This window comes from Amblyomma maculatum, unplaced genomic scaffold, assembly GCF_055883805.1.
Source record: "Amblyomma maculatum isolate TAMU_Amacu unplaced genomic scaffold, ASM5588380v1 scaffold_13, whole genome shotgun sequence".
In the NCBI taxonomy this organism is placed as follows: Eukaryota; Metazoa; Arthropoda; class Arachnida; order Ixodida; family Ixodidae; genus Amblyomma; species Amblyomma maculatum.
The window spans coordinates 38,699,141-38,714,529 of NW_028146738.1; positions in this window are offsets into that span (position 1 = coordinate 38,699,141).

The window sequence follows — 15,389 nt, forward strand, 5'->3', positions numbered from 1 at the left end:
GGTTTTACTCCAGTATCATTAATTACCCCGTCTGCTGTAATGTTCTGTTATCGTTTGTTTTCCGTGTTGCGCGCCGCTGTGAACTGTATGGGGAACTGTGACCCCGTCAGGCCTAACCGCCTTTTGTCGCAGTTCCTTCTTTCATTTTTTGAAAGAGAAATAAAGAATATCTGATCTGATCTGATCTGAAAAAGTCATAGAGAGCGCGCCGCCTCTAGCGGGAGAACCGCCGGCCGGCGTGGCACGATCTGGGATCACCTGTCGACTCGACTTCGTAGTCAATCTCTCGTAGCTGGTATGACGTTACAGCGGGCGGGGCGCCTCTAGCGGAAGAACCGCCGGCCGGTGTGGCACGATCCGGGATCGCCCGACGACACGACTTGGTAGCCCATCTCTCGCAGCTGGTATGACGTCATAGGTCATCCACGGTTGGCGCGTAAAGGTCAAATGATGTGGCATGGTCCGGCATTACGCGAAAGGTCATTCATGGGCATGATATTGCTTTCGCAATAAAATGCGCAGACATATTTTGCAGTGCTCGACTAAACTTTAAAATTGTTAATCAGTCACAATGCACCTCCTTTAACAATTATGGCAGATGTTTGCTGATTAGAGCGACACTACGCGCGTTTTAAGCAGCCTTAACTATGAGTCGTCTAGTGGGCAACAGTCGGGCCTTTGGCGATCTGTTTTAAAGTACTTGCCTCAAAAATGCAATGAACATTCATAAGATTCCGGATGCTCAGCCGAGTACTAAAAGTGTGTTAATAACATCAAAGTATATTATATTAGCAAAAAAAGTTGGCTTAAGGCTTAGCTTGGTTAAGCCTGGCAGATTGCGAAGGCACGGTGCCGCCGCTTGACTGCAGCAGATCGTTCCAGCGTTGCCTTATACGCATCATCCGACATACCGTAAGGCTGCGCCCCGACTACTTCGAGGAGCCGACCCACAGCCTCATTTATCCACCTAGCATGACGTCACAAACAGCGAGCGCCCTCTCTTGGCTGCGACACAGAGCCTTGTATGGACTAGCCGCCATCATCCGATGGCGCGAGCTGGGGCCCCGTTTCGATCTGGCGTGACATCACACGGTCACGTGAAAATGGCGTGACGTCGTGCTGCAGCTCCTGTAAGGACTCACCGCCACCATCCGATGGCGCGAGCTGAGGCCCCGTCTCTCGGTCTAGCGTGACGTCACACGGTCACGTGAAAGGTCATGTATGGAGGCGCCACGACACCCCAAAGGCTCGAAGTACTAGCAGTATTGCTTTCGCAATAAAAGTACAAGGGTAGTCGGAAGTCTTCAGGCAATGGGTTCTGATTCTCGTTGCAATAATCTGGCACTTGAGATCCTATTAAAGCTATCATAATTATCTCAGAGGGTATAATAATCCTTCTTATACCCTCCATCGGTATTTTGAGATGTGTTCAGGGGCGTCTTAACTGCCTCACTATACCGCTCAGAAGCAGACCCTGTGGCCTGGGGACTTTTGACTACGCCTGTACATAGCTTATGCAGAAATTGAACATCTAAGCTCAATTCAACGGCAAAATCTGTCTGCCTCGTAATTATACTTGATGTCTCACGGCCTATCTGCTTCTTAGTGCAATTTTTCTCGGTTGGGTGTTTGGTTAAATGGTTAATAGGGTTTACCATGCCAAAGTAACTCCAATTTTTGTCCCCCTTAGTTAGCCAACCTTCTTAAATTTAGGCTTCGCAACAGACACGCCTAACACGTGTTGTAAACGCTTTCTTGGCCGACATGAAGCAGATGTGCTCAAGGGTGCTTCAACTGCTGTAAGGCTGAGAGCCGCGAGTACTTTTCGCTGTCTTACCGACAGCGTGAAAAGGCCCGGGCAGCGAGAAATCGAATGCTGAACTTTTTTATTACGATACCCATGGTCGTGACGGGCGATACTTGTCTGCTCATGGAAGAAGATCCTCTTCCTGCGGTGTTAACAACAGTAATTCTAGATTTTTGACTGACACTGACACAAAGTCCTCTTGTTTCATAATCCCTAATAAATTGTTTGATCAGTCTCTTTTACAGGTTGTATTCCCGATGATTGGAAAGTTGGAGAGGTGGTTCCCCTACATACGTCCTCAAATAAACAGTCTCTTGACAACATTCGTCTATAGCACGCACAAGTATTGCTTGTAAATTAATGGAACATGCCATTAACTCTCGTATTACTATCTGTTTAGAATCAAATTCCATTTTGAACATTGCCCGGTACGGAGTCCGTAAGCTATTTTCATGCGAAACTCACCTCCTTGACGGCGGGTCTCATGCAGATTGCATACTGATTGACTTCTCTAAAGGGTTTGACAACTTCTGTTCCTTAAATTAAGTAATCTTAACATAGACTCTAATGTACTTGCATGGCTCCACTGCTTTCCGTCTAATCGGGCCACTCTTATTACTCATCTGTATAAATGACTTGCCGGCTAACATTTCTTTTTGAATTAACCTTTTTGCAGATGACTTTATTATTTACCATAATATAAGAGACGACAATTATGTAATATGGCTTCTGTCTTACATTAACAAGGTTCTCGATTGGTGTGACAGCTGAAATATGAAACTGAATATTGACAAGTATAAGCATGTGCGCTTTTCTCGTATTTCATGCTTACCTAATACCTATCACATTAACGATGTTTCTCTTAACACTGTGTGTATCTTATAGATACCTTCGTGTTTACGTTTCTTCTAATCTGTGCTGGAAAACTTGCGTTGACTACGGTATATAAAACGCCAACCACATGCTTGGATATCTTCATAGACATGCTTCTCGTTGATTCAGTTCATTAACATTATTGCTTTATAAAACCCTTGTACGCTCAAAATCAGAATATTCACCGTCTGCCTGGAACCCCGGCATTGAATCACTTGTTTCCGACTTTGAAGCTGCGCAGAACCGCGCATGTAGTTTAATACTTTCTAACTACCCCATAACAAGTAGTGTAACTGTCATGAAATCAAGTTTGTCCTTTCATGATTCATTCATGCACAGAACTTGGGTCAGTTACAATACCTTCCCTATAATATCGTTGTTATGCCCGATTATAACTCATTTCACAAAACTGTTGTTTTTGTTTTGACGCTTGTATGCTTGTAACAAGGACAATATTTACTTTTATTGCCCAAAAATGAGGTTGTAATGTATACTAAGGGCATTCTGAATGTATTTTCGTCTTTATTGCAGCTATTTCTATATAAATATTTTTCTTTGTTATGGCCATACATATTTTAGTCTGATGTATCCTTACTCCCCTTTGTAATACCCTCGCGCCGTGAGTGTAAAATAAATAAATAATAAATAAACGTGCGCCATAATGTTCTAGGTATAGGCGCCACTGTGTTATTCGTCTCACGTGTTTCTAATAAAACTTGTGCTAGACAAGCAACCTGCCCCGAGGTACCCACTACGGGTGGCCCGCACGCTTCAATCGGTGCTAAGGGTAATTCGAGGAGCACCGCCTGCAATTCATGAATGGAATATCCGTTACGAGAAAAGTGTACGCGACTCTCTGGAGCTTATCAGTATCTCCTGAAATAGAGAGTAAGCTTAGATGATAGAGAGAAAACAGCCGTGGTCAACATCATGTATCTGCTTCTGTAACGACAGCGTTAAAATCCCCGTTCTAAAAAAAGCTATGATAGGTGACATAGATTTTAAGCCTTAGAGTTTATACGAGGTCACGCGACCACGTGGCATCGCAGATTTTTGTAGGTGGGTCCAACTCAAACTGTCAATACAAATAGGAGGCTGAGCCTCCAAGGACCTTTGCATTCCGATTCTGACATATGGCGCCCCCAGGTCACGCAGTGCGTTCGAACGGGTTTGTTAAGTCAGCGAATAGCAGAGTAGTGAGGTATTCTCCATCAACCCTCATCCCTAACTGTTCCCGTTCCAAGTCTGGGAATACTTCCTCCAAGCAAGCTGTGAATAGTGCTGTGGAGATCGCCTCGCCTCTTCGGAGATCGGCTAACAATTTTTTTATGGGAAGTTCGTCACTCAGCTTACGCAGAACTATGGTTGCTGTGCAGCCACAATAGATATCTCCCAGTACTTTCATGTATGGCTCGTCAACATCCTGATTTCGCAATGCCTGCATGACTGCCAAAGTCTCTACTGAGTCAAATGCTTTTTTGTAATCAATGAATGCTATATATAAGGACTGGTTATATTCCGATCATTTTTCTATCACCTCGTTTAGGATATGGGAATGCTCGATAGTGGAATATCCTTTCGGAAAACCTGCTTGATCTTTTACTTGATTCAAGTATAAGGTTGTCCTGATTCTGTTAGCGATTATCTTAGTAAACACCTTTTAGGTAACAGACAGTAAGCTGATTGGTCTAATATTTTAAGTCCTTGTCTTCCCCGTTATATTAAATTACTATTCTCTCATTATTCCACAGGGTGGCCAGATTTTCTAGCAGGATATCCCCCCATGCCCTTCAACACATCTCTAGTTAAGTGATCCTCCACATCTGCTTTTCTCCTTTTCCTAGTATCCAAGTATCTTGTCCATACCGTGATGACATTGCCCGCCTTATCTCTTAGAGCTTACATCTGAATTTTTCCTATGCCTAATATCCTCTTCATCGCTTTAAGGCTGCCCGCGTTCTTTAGAGCATGCTAAATTTTCCCAAACGTTATACTTCTTTTTGTCGGCCTATTTACGGCGGCTTGTTGATTAGCTTTGATATCCCTGCCAGTGCTATCCTGCATGTAGGGTTGAAAGCTTTCATATTGTGGCGTTTCTTAATCAAATCTTTCGTCTCCTTAGACAGTTTATAGGTATCCTCTCTAAGATCCTACAGCCTTCTTCTACCGCGCAATTAGTAATGATTTATCTGACATTATTGTTCGTCACTTCGTCGTCGGTTAAAGCTGAAAATCTATTTGGTAGTGAGATCCTAAATTCCTCTATTTTCGGTTCTGAGCTACATTCTATCTTTGATTACGGACTTCTTGTTTCGCTCTCTCTGTTCAGAACTAGACTAATTCGAGACCTTATCATCCTGTGGTCACTGCGTCGCACCTTTCCGATTACCTCTGCATAAGTTCGAACACAGTACGAAACCAGTTTCATTTCTTGTCTCCCTGGTAGGGCTTTCCCATGTGCATTTCCGGTTCTTTCGTTTGCTAAAGAAGGTATTCATGATGCTTAAGTTATAGCACTTTGCAAACTCAACTAGTAACTCCCCTTTCTATTCCTAGGACCAGCTCTGTAGTCACCTGCTGCTTGGGTTCCAGCCAGCTTTTTCCCTACCTTGAAATTCGAGTCACCCATTAGTAACGTTATACTGCGTATTTAATTAAACTTTGTATAACTAAAACTGACGTTTAAGCGCCGCATCTAAATTTATTCTTGTCTCCATCCCCCATTGCAAATCAAATGTCTAAACTTTAGCGACGGACACCGGCTTGTATGTTTCCTCTGTGTCTCCGTGTTGCTCCTTGCGCTGTTTTTAGAATGCTTACCAACTAGTCCAGCATATCCCACGTATACTGAGCCATCTCAAGTATTTTCGTTTTTCATCTAGAGGGCTGGCATACTAATTCAGGCCTGAATATTAGGATAAAGTCACTTTCTTGCGATGTTACGCGCATAATATTTTTCAATGTGTGGCATTTAAAACATTAGATGATTTTTATCATAAAATACTGCAGTACATAAAAGAATGCAAAACTTGTTTGAGCTGAATTGCTAAAGAGAATTATAAATATCACATGTTTTTCCTAGTTGCTGATGCAAGAAAAAATGAAATAGTTTTGCAAAGATTCATTCATGGAATCACATGAAAGAACGTGAAATATTCGCCTAGGATTTGTGATTGGAACTTCTTTATTCAGATTTGATTTACGAGATATTACTTTAAGTAACTTTTATTGTTTCGCAGAGAGTTAATATTGTTTCGCGGAGACAGTGCTTACACTCTTCCCCTTTCACTGACTGAATAAAATAAAGAAGTTTTGTCCTCCTCCTCTTGTTTCCTCTCCCGAACGGAAGTGACCATCCGGGCCGCAGGTTATATGAAGGTCAATGGTTAAAGTGTTTCAATCGCGACACGGGTACTACCTTTGTGCCGTGACAGCGACGATCATGAACACTCGATGCAAGGGTGTTTAGGTAGTTCGCAGGGGATGTTTGCTTCGGGACCGTGTACGCGCCAATAATTCGGCTCAGAAATTTTTTCACAAAAGATGGGAATGCGATTGGGCGTCCAGAGCGATACTTCGTCGCCAGGGCAGAAGGATACTGAGCGGTGGGTGGAACCATAAGTGCTTTTTCTGGAAGTTTGAGTGGTTTCAGTTTGGAGGCGGGCAAGCTCACGGCAGTGAGCGATGCAAGAAACGAATTGTTCGTACGAAGGTATGTCAGAATGGTTGGTTGGTTGGTTTGTGGGGTTTAACGTCCCAAAGCGACTCAGGCTATGAGAGACGCCGTAGTGGAGGACTCCGGAAATTTCGACCACCTGGGGTTCTTTAACGTGCAGTGACATCGCACAGCACACGGGCGCCTTGCTTTTCGCCTCCATCGAAAAGCTGCCGCCCAGGCTGGGATTCGATCCCGCGTCCTTGGGAACAGTAGTCGAGCGCCGTAACCACTGCGCCACCCCGGCGGGGTATATGTCAGAATGTGTGGTAGCTGAAAAGAAACATGCTTCGAGCGGGAAGGCAGGGGAGCGGCCATAAACAAGAAAAGAAAAGCGGATAATAGATGGCAGTTGGTTGCAGGGCAGTGTTGTAGGCAAAGAGGAGTAAAGAACACCGTTGTTGTGATGAGGGTGAATGTAAGTGGACAGCATGTTAGAAAGATTGTGATGAAAGCGTTCTGTGAGGCCATTTCTTGGGGGGGGGGGGGTCTTAAGTGGACGTAGTTTTGTGTACTGTGCCCGAAGCATGAAGCACTGCTGCGAGTACGGAGGAGATGAACAACTTTCCATGATCAATGAGGAGGAGACGTGGAAAAAATGTATGGTGTGGAGAAAGAAGTTAGCGATTTCAGCAGCAGAGCCGGAAGGAAGAGCAGCGGTTTAAGCGTATCAGAGATGGTCGGCCGCTGTAACGACCCAGCGGTTGCCCGCTGGTGTTCAGGACAGGGGTCCATACAAGTCGATGCCGGCCGCTTCGAAAGGCGTGAAAGGACATGGGAGAGGCTGCAGAAGACCGGCCGGAGGTGACGCAGACCGCTTGCGTCGTTGCCAAAGGATGCAGGACACGACGCATTTCAATACAAAGGTTCACAGGCCAGGCCAGAAAAAACGGCTGTTGATGCGATTGTAGAATTTGTGGTAGCCTAGATAGCCAGCGGTGGGATTGTCGTGAAAGGCTTGCAGAATCCGAGGGCTCAGAGAGGGGGGAATTACGGGAAGCCAGGCGTCCCTTACGGAAATCCCATATCTGCTCCAGATATGGAACATATGCTGCCAGATACAAATATATAAGGCAGCAAATAAGACCTTATCTGAGCCAGATAAGGTCATATATGCGCAAAATGTTGCCCGTATATGGCTCAGATTTGGCCATATCATACAACATATAATCCATATCTGAACGGGTAACGGGACCTTATATGCCTTGATCAGGGGCATATATAGTATCCTCGCGACCTTATGTGGCCTGATAAAGGGCATATATGGAATCGTCATGACCTTATATAGACAGACCAGGGCCATGCCTGGCATCAACAGGACTTTATAAAACCTCATCGGGGCCTTAATTCTGTAAGCGCCATAGTGATTGTATGTTAGCAATATATGACTTTCGTCTACCTTCTGCAAATATTCAATATTGGCATCATGTGGTCGAGCTTAAATTTTTCTACACTCAGCAAGGCCTGCATGCTTAGTGTTAATTGTATCCAACTTAGAAAATATCTACGACTCCTAATATTTCAAATATTCTGCAGATTTTCATCATCATCATCACCATCAGCCTGATTATACCCACTGCAGGGCGAAGGCCTCTCCCATATTTCTCCACTTAACCCGGTTCTGTGCTAGCTGCATCCATTTGAACCCTGCGAACTTCTTAATCTCATCCGCCCACCTAACTTTCTGCCGCCCCCTGCTACGCTTTCCTCCTCTTGGAATCCAGTTTGTTACCCTCAGCGACCATCGGTTATGCTCTCTTCGCACTACATGTCCTGCCCATGTCCATTTCTTCTTCTTAATTTCTACTAGAATGTCGGTAACGTGAGTTATTTCTCTGACCCACCCTGCGCGCTTTCTATCTCTTAATGTTACCCCTACCATTTTTCGTTCCATAGCCCTCTGGGTTGTCCTCAACTTAAGTAGAACTCTCTCGGTTAGCCTCCACGTTTCAGCCCCATAGGTGAGTGCAGGCAAGGTGCAACTGTTGTATACTTTCCTCTTCAGCGATACCGGTAAGCTGCTAGTCATAATCTGCGAGTGCTTGCCAAATGCGCTCCATCCCAATCGTATTCTTCTTGTTATTTCCTTTTCGTGGTCCGGATTTGCGGTTACTACCTGTCCTACGTAGACATATTCGCCTACTACTTCCAGTATTTTGCTACTTAATGTAAAGTGCTGTTCCTTCCCGAGGCTGTTGAACATTACCTTAGTCTTCTGCATATTGATTTTCAAGCCTACCTTTCTACTTTTCCTGTCTAGGTCATCAATCATTATTTGCAGTTCATCCCCCGAGTTGCTTAGAAAGGCAATGTCATCAGCAAATCGCAGATTACTGAGGTATTCCCCATCTACCCTTATCCCTAACTGCTCCCATTCTAAGTCTCTGAATACTTCCTCTAAACAAGCTGTGAATAGTACTGGGGAGATTGTGTCTCCTTGCCTAACACCTTTCTTTATGGGAATTTTGTTACTTTCTTTATGCAGAACTATGGTTGCTGTGCAGCCGCTATATATATCTTCCAGCACTATCAAGTATGGCTCGTCTACCCCCTGATTTCGCAATGCCTGCATCACCGCCGAGGTTTCAACTGAGTCAAATGCTTTTTCGTAATCTATGAATGCTATGTATAAGGGCTGGTTATATTCCGAGCATTTTTCTATCACCTGATTGATGGTATGGATATGATCGATAGTAGAGTACCGTTTCCGAAACCCTGCTTGATCCTTTGCTTGATTGCAGTCTAAGGTTGTCCTGATTCCATTAGCGATTACCTTAGTAAATACCTTATACGTAACAGACAGTAAGCTGATTGGTCTGTAATTTGTAAGGTCCTCAGAGTCCCCTATCTTGTGAATGAGGATAATGTTTGCATTCTTCCATGCTGCAGATTTTGCTGCACTATAATTATTACACCATGTGTTCCTTAATCCAAGAGGGCGCTGGGTTTTGACTACATGCTCCTCTTTCCGTCTACTAACTCGCATTTTCATTTAAAATGCGGCGGCAGTCCGGTGCACAAACGCATGGTCGGTTAAGTTGAGCGTTTCAAAATATCAAGAAAATGATGGAAGTTAGTGCAGCGGTGGCGTAGCGGTAGAACATCCGCCTCGCATGCAAGAGGACCGGGGTTCAAATCCCGATGCTGCTCAATTCTCCACCGGATGACAAAAAAAAAATCCGCGTGTCGATGGAATTGCATATACAGGTTTGGGGTGCGACCTGATGCCGGTAAACACCTCCGGCAACGCACTCCCTCACCAGAACAGGAGTTGGCCACCCTGGTGCAGTAATTGGCCACAACCTCCTATGATAAGCTCCATAAAACCCCGGCCCTCAGTCACCAGCGGCTGCGGAACAACTGACCACGGCGGCGGTCAGACCTGTGACGCAGCAGGGGGTGCTAAGAAAGCCTGGCTCCGCTGGGCAGGCCGCCATTGGAAACTGACCCTGGCAACGTTTAATGCTAGAGCCCTTGCTAGTGAAGCTAGTTTAGCAGTGCTGTTAGAGGAACTAGACGGCATGAAATGGGATGTCATAGGGCTTAGTGAGGTTAGGAGGCCGAATGAGGCATATACTGTACTGAAGGATGGGCATGTACTGTGTTATCGAGGATTACCAGAGAGGCGACAACTAGGGGTAGGTTTCCTTGTCAATAAGTATATAGCGGGTAATATAGATGATTTCTATAGTAATTATGAGAGGGTTGCAGGCATCGTAATTAGGCTTAATAAGCGGTATAAACTGAAGGTTGTACAGGCCTATGCACCTACATGTAGTTATGATGACCAGGCAGTTGAAAGCTTCTATGAAGATGTAGAATCGGCAATGCGAAAAGTAAAGACGCAGTATACTGTACTAATGGGCGACTTCAATGCCAAGGTAGGGAAAAAACAGGCAGGAGACAAGGCAGTAGGTGACTATGGCATTGGTTCTAGGAACAGCAGGGGGGAGTTACTAGTTGAGTTTGCAGCGCAATAACTTACGAATCATGAATACCTTCTTCAGCAAACGGAAGAACCGGAAATGGACATGGAAAAGTCCTAACGGAGAGACTAAAAATGAAATCGACTTCATAATGTGTTCAACCCCCGCCATTGTGCAGGATGTAGAGGTAATCGGGAAAGTTCGATGTAGTGACCACAGGATGGTGAGGTCCCGAATTAGCCTAAATCTGAAGAAGGAACGCAATAGATTAGTAAGAAAGAAACCCATCAACGAATTAGCGGTGAGGGGGAGGGCAGAAGAGTTCAGGATCTCACTAAAGAATAGGTATTCAGCTCTAACTGAGGATGGCGACATTACCTGAGAGGCAATGAACAATAATTTCAGAGATAGCATTACTGAGTGCGCGGTAGAAATAGGCGGTAGGATAGTTAGAGAGGATACCGATAAGCTGTCTAAGGAGACGAATGATTTGATTAAGAAACGCCAGAGTATGAAAGCTTCCAATCAAAAAGACTATATTGAATTGGCCGAGATATCAAAGCTAATCAATAAGCGCAACGTGGCCGATATAAGGAAGTATAACATGGAGAAAATTGAGCATGCTGTAAAGAACGGGGGAAGCCTTAAAGCGGTAAAGAAGAAATTGGGCATAGGCAAAAACCAGATGTATGCGATAAGGGACAAGGCGGGCAACGTCATCACTAATATGGACAAGATAGTCAAAGTAGGCGAGGAGTTCTATACAGATCTCTACAGTAGCCAAAGCAATCAGGACTGTAATGAGATTGGCGGTAGGGAAAAACAGTCAGATGTTCCACCAGTGACGAAGGACGATGTCAAGAAAGCACTAGAAACTATGAAAAGGGGGAAATCAGCTGGAGAGGATCAGATAACTACAGATTTGCTGAAGGACGGGGGGATATCGTGCTAGAAAAAACTGGCCACCCTGTATACGCAGTGCCTGGTGTCATCGACGGTACCGGAAGCATGGAAGAATGCAAACATTATCCTCATTCACAAGAAAGCGGACTCTAAGGACCTTAAAAATTACAGACCAATCAGCTTACTGTCTGTTACGTATAAGGTATTTACTAAGGTAATCGCTAATAGAATCAGGACAACCTTAGACTGCAATCAAGCAAAGGATCAAGCAGGGTTTTGGAAACGGTAGTCTACTATCGATCATATCCATACCATCAATCAGGTGATGGAAAAATGCTCGGAATATAACCAGCCCTTATACATAGCATTCATTGATTACGAAAAAGCATTTGACTCAGTTGAAACCTCGGCGGTGATGCAGGCATTGCGAAATCAGGGGGTAGACGAGCCGTACGTGAAAGTGCTGGAAGATATATATAGTGGCTGCACAGCAACCATAGTTCTACATAAAGAAAGCAACAAAATTCCCATAAAGAAAGGTGTTAGGCAAGGAGACACAATCTCCCCAGTACTATTTACAGCTTGTTTAGAGGAAGTATTCAGGGACTTGGAATGGGAGCAGTTAGGGATAAGGGTAGATGGAGAATACTTCAGTAATCTGCGATTTGCTGACGACATTGCCTTGCTAAGCAACTCGGGGGATGAACTGCAAATAATGATTGATGACCTAGACAGGAAAAGTAGAAAGGTAGGCTTGAAAATCAATATGCAGAAGACTAAGGTAATGTTCAACAGTCTCGGGAAGGAACAGCAGTTTACATTAGGTAGCGAAATACTGGAAATAGTAGGCGAATATGTCTACTTAGGACAGACAGTAACCGCAGATCCGGACCATGAAAAGGAAATATCAAGAAGAATAAGATTGGGATGGAGCGCATTTGGCAAGCACTCGCAGATTATGACTAGCAGCTTACCGGTATCGCTCAAGAGGAAAGTATACAACAGTTGCACCTTGCCTGCACTCACCTATGGGGCTGAAACGTGGAGGCTAACCAAGAGAGTTCTACTTAAGTTGAGGACAACCCAGAGGGCTATGAACGAAAAATGGTAGGGGTAACATTAAGAGATAGAAAGCGTGCGGAGTGGGTCAGAGAAATAACTCAAGTTACCGACATTCTAGTGGAAATTAAGAAGAAGAAATGGACATGGGCAGGACATGTAGTGCGAAGAGAGGATAACCGATGGTCGCTTAGGGTAACAAATTGGATTCCAAGGGAAGGAAAGCGTAGCAGGGGGAGGCAGAAAGTTAGGTGGGCGGATGAGATTAAGAAGTTCGCTGGGGTCAAGTGGATGCAGCTAGCACAGAACCGGGTTAAGTGGAGAAATATGGGAGAGGCCTTCGCCCTGCAGTGGGTATAATCAGGCTGATGATGATGATGGCAGTTCAGTATACGGCCCCCTCCGAGCTGTCTAGACGGTGACTCTCCCTCAGAGACAGCTGGCGATTGCTACGTGGAGGGCCGCACTGGCTAGACAGTTACTCCTCCTCTCCCGCGTTCCCCTCTTCCCACCTCAAACAGCTGCAGCCCCTGCGTCGCGGGCTCGCATTTCATCTCTCCTCCTCGCTGCCACGCTCTATACCGCGTAGGCCGCGAGCTCTTTGTTTTGTGTGTGCTTGCTTCTTTCTCCTCCCCCTTTCAACTCCGTGCGCCTAAGCACTTGTCTCGTTCCTTTCGCGGTGGCAGACATCGGAGATCGGTGCGGCTGGCGAGCGTGCTGCATGTTGTGTATGCTGGTGTGTGTGTGCCAGCGCCTGTTCGTTATTAGCTGTGTGCATGTAACAAAAATGCGACAGCAAACCTACAAGAGCTTCAGTCGGACTGTAGGCACAGAGGAAATTACTGTGTCTCACTGCGGGTGGAAGCTGCCTCCCCAGCCTTGGCAGTGAACCTGATGGTCGATTTAGCTTTTCGAGGCTTCTGCCGTGGGTGGCCCGGCCAAATCTTCACCATTGCGTCGGATCGCACCCTCATCGTGCCGCCTCATCTTCACGCCCGATCATCAAAACCGTGAGCGTGAGACTTCTTGTCGGGAACTAGCACTTGCGAGCCTCAGGATATTGTTCCCTTTATTATTTTGATGGAAAAATTTTCCAATCAGTAAATTGGATGGTAATTGCCAGTATGTGATATTTTTCCGTACATTTCGTTGCTAATTTGTCATTCGCTTCAGCAATTTTAACATATTTCAGTGAGTGGACAGGGCCCTTCGTTGTTCATTATTATTATTATTTGCATTACCTAAGTAGCTTCATGCTTGATTTGGTTTAGCGGCACCTGTCATGACAAATGCCATCGGACATGCTTTTTTGGATTTCTCTCCAAATTTGAAAGGCAACCACGAGTTAGGCGCGTTCGCTCATTTTGCACTGCAGTCTCTGCTTAAGGTAACACCAGTACTTCCTGACAGCCTATATGTACTTTGCTAAGGTTTAGGTATTATCAGCAGTCCCAGCAGTGTGTGTTTTATCGCCCTGCAGTTTAGCGGTACCTTTTCCGGGTATCGACAAACCTTTAAATTCCCTTTCAATAGTCTAGTTCGATTATTAGTCGTTTATTTTATTTAGCTTCGCAAGTAAACCAGCTCAAAATAAAAGCATTTACTGGTTAAAGCTCTGTGTGTAAAAGAGTAGAATAAAAATGTAATATCTAATTTAATAGGTTAATGTTTTCACTTTAACTTCTCGTGTAGATATTATTCTGTTCAGATATCCCATTAGTTTGTTATAGTATCGCGCCTAAATGAGTAGAATCTCAATATTTTCTAACGAATGAGCATGCCTTTGACCCTCGGTATACACACGTAATTCAGCCCCGTCTTTGACCGATTCCATATAGGCAGGGAAAAAGAAAACCTGTGGTTTCAAAGCTATTTTCTTGTAATGTTTGAAATAAAAGGGGAAATTCAGGTTTCCATTGGTAAACTTGATTGAGCGTGCGTTTAGCTGGAATACTGGAATTGTCTTGTGTATGGTGTAATAAAGTGTTATGTTGATATGCAGATATATAGATCTTGTTACGACCAAGCATCCGCATTTGCGCGCTCTATTGTTCGCCTGTGGGCATGGATAAGTGCTGTGAATATGTGGTGATGGTCCAATGGCTCTAAGTGAGCCTGTTTCCAGGAATCCTGTTTTGTAAGCCTGTTTTGCTTTGTGGACACTCTGCAAATGCCAAATTGACCCTGCCAAGAGAACGTCTGGAAAAACACAAAGAAACGTCCCCCTGCGGGAAATGCAGGAAGTGCTTTCTTTCTTTTGTTCACCCTTCCAGTCGATAAGCCCTATCGTCCAGTGAGGAATGCCTACTTTCCAAAGGAGACGACAGAGTGACATGTCCGCTGACGTGCAGGACAAGAAAGGAGCATGACGCATACAGCCATTAAGTGATTTCCCAGGAATGCAGGAAAGATTTGCAATTGTCGAAAACGGACAATGCTGGGAGCGGATGCGGCGCGCACGTGTACTTGGGTTTCTGAGAAGTAAATCCTCTTGCCGGAACCAGCTGCCTATCGATTCTTGGCTGAAGAATAGAAATGTACCTCCTCTCCTCGCCGTTCCCAAGCTTTTCCCGCCAACAAGTGATCACGCCCAACGAAACAATGCCGGACCAGTCAGTGCTTCAGACCATCAGTGCAGTGATGTGTTCGATTGGATGCCGATATCTGAGGGGCGTGCCCTGGATTTGGTTGGTCAGCATCTTCAGAGAGGGGCTGGACATAGGGGGGGTTTTAAGGACGCTGCAGAGCACGAAATGTCGCTCTGGGCCCTGGGTAAACGGCTCATCCAGTCGCTTCTCGCTATGAACTCTTAACGCTTGCCATTTTGCTGATGTACCCATCTTTTTTCGTGTAAATAATCTTGTAAATAAGTTTTCTCAAAGTGCCATTAAACCTGCTTGTACATATTTCACCAACTTCGAAGATTCAATCCTACTTCAACCCCGAGTCTCTGCACGCTACCAAGTGAAGGCCGGGTCGACTTAGTCCCAGCGTCACGACAACTGGTGACCAGCGTTGGGATCTGGATCTACAAGCTACAACATCTGGTGATTCGAGGTGGGATCTGAATCTACAAGCCACTACATCTGGTGATCGGAGGTGGCAT